Source organism: Petaurus breviceps, unplaced genomic scaffold, assembly GCF_028583685.1.
Source record: "Petaurus breviceps papuanus isolate PSGF00001 unplaced genomic scaffold, PetGlider_PUasm1.0 173, whole genome shotgun sequence".
Taxonomy (NCBI): Eukaryota; Metazoa; Chordata; class Mammalia; order Diprotodontia; family Petauridae; genus Petaurus; species Petaurus breviceps.
This window is the reverse complement of record NW_027185759.1, coordinates 30,544,354-30,549,000: the sequence shown is the minus strand read 5'-3', so window position 1 is coordinate 30,549,000 and position 4,647 is coordinate 30,544,354. Positions and strand designations below refer to the sequence as shown.

The 4,647-nt window shown below is 44.5% G+C and overlaps 1 non-coding gene across 1 annotated transcript; it reads right to left on the bottom strand.

Annotated features, from left to right (window-relative positions):
* Positions 1 to 4,324: 4,324 nt before the first annotated feature.
* TRNAV-AAC (transfer RNA valine (anticodon AAC)) lies at positions 4,325 to 4,397 on the bottom strand. Its single transcript has one exon. It is a non-coding gene; the product is annotated as a tRNA-Val (tRNA).
* Positions 4,398 to 4,647: the final 250 nt, after the last annotated feature.

Genomic DNA, 4,647 nt, shown 5'->3' with positions numbered 1-4,647 from the left:
GGCCGCGGGGCCTTGGAGCCGGCCGAGCCTGCCCTCCCGCCCACGAGACTACGGATCCCAGCATGCCCTGCGCCCGGCGGCCTTCGCCCCTCCCCCTGGCCGCTTTGCCTCCTGGGAATGGTAGTCCGGTCGCAGCCGGTCCCAGGCTCTAGCCGAGCCGCTCCTGCTCCAGGGCACGCGGTTCCTTTCCGGCCTGAGGGTCCCGGACGCAGGCCTGGTTCCCTGGACCGAAGTTGGGGGCACGGCGCTGTGCGGGGGCCGGAAGGTCAGAGTCCACGGGTAGAGCAGTGCATGCTGGGATTTGTAGTCCACACATTCTACCAGGGAGGAGACCACTTGTACTGCTATGGGTGCACGCAGATAAAAAGTGGTATTGGTGGGGGATCCACGGCCCATGGCAGCAAATCATTTTCGGAAAGAATAAAGAGAAAAAAAAATCCCCCAGTTGCCAACTGTCCTTTCTCCCAAAACTTACTTCATATATATAGATATGCATAGATGGATGATAGATAAATGACTCTTAGGACAACCTCTATTTTTTATTTATAATAATGCTTACATGCAAATACCTAATTCGAGCCTTGCAACAGTCCTGGGAGGTAGGTGGCATCATCTCTACTTTAGAAATGAGGAAACTAAGACAAAGAGCTTAGGCAATTTGGGTCTATCTTGACTCCAAGTCTGATGCACCATCCACTGAGCCACAACCTCAACTCCAAAACTTCTCATCCCTCCTCAAAACTCCCATGGCTGCTTCTTCCCTCTCTCCCCCAGCTGAAATTCTTGCCTTGTATTTTACAAAAAAAAAAAAAAATGGAAGTCATTTGCTATGTCCCCCCCTCTTCTCCCCTCCACCTCATCTCCTCCAAATGATTGCTCCCTCTGTCATCCCCACTCTTTCACTTCTCTCCAGTCTCTCCCTGTCCACTGGTACCTTCCCTACAAACATGCCTATGCCTCCCTCACCCTTAAAAAAATTTTGTAGCTAGATTCCTTGAAAAGGCCCATCTATAATAGGTGCCTCCACTTTCTCTTGCCTCACTCTTATTAACCTCTAACAATCGAGCTTCCAACCTCATCATTCCAGTGAAACTGCTGTCTCCAAAGTTATCAGAGATCCAATTGCCAAATCCAATGGATTTTTTTCAATCCTTATTCTCCTCAAACTCTCTATCACCTTTGACACTACCAGTCACTCTCTCCTCCTTGATACTGTCTTCTTTCTAGGTTTTCTGGATTTCACTCTCTTCTGGTTCTCCTCCTACCTGTCTGACAGCTCCTTCCTTCTTCTTTGCTGGATCCTCTTCCAGATCATGCCCTTTAACTGTAGGTGTTCCCCAGAGTTCTGTCCTGGACCCTCTTCTCTTCTTCCCCTATGCTACTTCAGCTCCCACAAATTAATATCTATGTTAATGATTCTCAGATTTTCCTGTCTGGTCCTAACCTCTCTGCTGATCTACAGTCTCATGCCTCCAACTGTCTTTCAGACATCTCAAACTCAAGATGTCCCACTAATGCACTGTTGGTGGAATTGTGAACTGACCCAACCATTCTGGAGAGCAATTTGGAAATAATCAAACTGTGTACACCATTTGATCCAGCAATATCACTACTAGATCTGTATCCCAAAGAGATCATAAGAAAAGGGGAAAGGACCTACATGTAAAAAAGTATTTATAACAGCTCTTTTTGTGGTAGCAAAGAATTGAAAATTGAGGGGATGCTCATCAATTGGAGAATGGCTAAACAAGTTATGTTATATGAAAGTAATGGAACACTATTGTGCTATAAGAAATGATGAGCATGCACATTTCAGAAAAAAAACTGGAAATTACATGAACTAATGCAAAGTGAAGTGAGCAGAACCAGGACAACAGTATACACAGTAACAGCAACATTGTGTCATGAGCAACTATAATTAACTTAGCTAAGCTCAGCAATATGATGATTCAAAACAATTCCAAGACTCATCATGGAAAAATGCTATCCACATCCAGAGAAAGAACTGATTGAGTCTGAATGCAGATCAAATCATACCATTTTCACTTTAGTTTTTTTTGTTTTTTCCCCTTTTATTGTTTCTTCTTTCACAACATGACTAATATGGAAATGTTTTACATGATTGCACATATATAAACTATATCAAATTGCTTACTGTCATAAGGAGAGCAGGGAAGGAGGGAAAAAATTTGGTATTCAAACTTTTACAAAAAATGAATGCTAAAAATTGTTTTTACGATAATTGGGGGGGGGGGAACTATTTAAAAGGAGAAAAAAAAGAAATTAAAAAGTAAGGAAAAAATTCAACAAGTCCCAAACCGAAATCATCTTTTCCCCTAACCCTGCCGTGTCCTACCTTCCCTGTTATGGTAGAGGGCAACACCATTCTCCTAGCTCCTCAGACTCATAATCTAGATGTCATTCTTTACTTCCCAGTATCCCACCCCACCCCTACCCCAGCGGCCACCCAATCTGTTGCCAAGGTAATCTTCCTCCTCTCCTCTTAAGCTGCCCCTAGCCTGGCCCAGACTTTCACCTTCTCACACCTGTACACAGAGCAGACAGCTGGTAGATCGGCCTGTCCAGTCTCTCCAACTCCCCTCCCCCTTCAATTCATCCTCCATTCAGCCACCCAAGTGATTTTCCTAAAACTCGGGTATGATCAGGTCACACATACGTCCACCCACCCCCCCAACCCTGGAACTCAATAAACTCAAATGGCTCCCTGTTGCCTCCAGGAAGAAATACAAAGTGCTTTGTTAGCCGGTCATAACTTAGCCCTTCCTACCTTTCCAGTTTTCTTTCACCCTACTCCCTTACCCAAATTCTTTGAGCCAGTGACACTGGCCTCCTGGCTACTCCATCTTTTAGCTCCGAGCGGTTCCTTTGTCTGTGCCCCATGCCTGGAATACCCTCCATCCTCGTTACTGCCTACTGCCTGCCTGGTTTCCTTTAAGTCCCAACTAAAATACTATCTACAACAAAACAAAAACGACTTTCCCAACCTTTCTGAATTCCAGTGCCTTCCCTCGGTTATTCGGTATTTTCTATGTATCTGGTATGCAAGCTGTACGTATTTGTTTGCTTACTTTCTCCCCCATTTGATTGTGAGCTCCTGGGAGAGAGACTGACTTTTTGCTTCTTTCTGTATCTCCAGAGCTTTTCATAAAGCCTTGCGCTTAGTAATTGCTTAATCGATGTTTCTTGACTGAGCACCTGATTTTTTGTTGTTTCCACAATTGTAATATCCAATATTTATATAGCACTTTAAGCTTTGGAAAGTATCTGTCTTATTTGATCTTCACAAAAACCCTGAAGGCTAGTGCAATTACACCATTTTACAGATGAAGAAACAGATTGAGAAAGGTTAAATAGATTTCCCCAGCTGGCCTTCACAAGGGCACATCAATTAACAAGTAACAGTGCTAAGAAAAAATTTGCTTTCCTGGGTCACTTCCTTCCCTTTCTTCGCCCCTGTCCCTGTTCAAAGTAATATTTGCGTACCAAACAAAAAGAGCCGTAAGATTTCTTTTATTTTCACTCTCCTTCAAGAGACTTAAAAAAAACTTCTAAAAAATTACCAAGCATTTATTTTCTCTTCCTCCCACACTCCCCCTCACCCATTGAAAACAATAACAAAACCTTTGTAGCAGATAAGCAGATACAAAACAAATTCCCACACTGGCCTTGTTCAAACACACATATTTCATTCTGCCTCCGGAGTCCCTAGTCTCCCTATCCGGAAGAGGGGTAGCATCCTTCATCCTCAGTGCGCAGGGCAGATACATTGCATTAGTCAGAGACTTGAAGGCTTCTCAAAGTAATTGACCATGTCAATGTCTATACAATGTTACTATTAGCGTATACATTGTTTCCTGGTACTGGACTGCAGCTTTTGAGTCTCTCCCTTTCCCCTTCTGCCCTCTTCTAACTCCACGCCCATCATTCTGGGCTGGTACCCCTGTCTCACCTTCCACCCTGAGCCCCCCAAGTGAGCAAAGGAGGTACCCGAGACATCATCGGCCCGTGTTCTAGAGCAACATCGCTGGCATCAGACTATCGGGCTGGGAAGCACAAACGCACGCAACATTACCCGATGGACTTTCTAAACCTACTGTGAACTTTTAAGAGTCAATTTTAAAACTGCTTTGAGCATCTACTGAATGAACCCAAAGGCAAAAAATACGCTCACACTGAAAGATGTTTTTCAAAAAGTTGTAAAACATGTGCATTAGTGAATGACTGTCCTCTGCAATGCGGGAATTAGCAGAGAATTTTGAGAAAACGTAGAGGAAATTTAGGAAGGAAGACGGAGAGGAAAAACTGTTTCCGCCCGGTTTCGAACCGGGGACCTTTCGCGTGTTAGGCGAACGTGATAACCACTACACTACGGAAACTTGCCTGCCACGCGTCTTGGGAAAGGCTCTGATAATGATGTCGCAATGCTTTCCCTAGCGAGGATCTAGCCTGGCTCCTCTTCGGAGGAAGCCAAAGAAAATGAAACTGATCTATCCTTCCCTGCTTCTCAGAGGTCAGGGAGAGAGCGAAAAGTGGAGCAGGATTGTAGGGAGACCGGAAGGGATCACGACTCTATCAAAAGGGATGCAGAATGAGACATATTTTTGGACATGGCCCAAGAAGGAATTT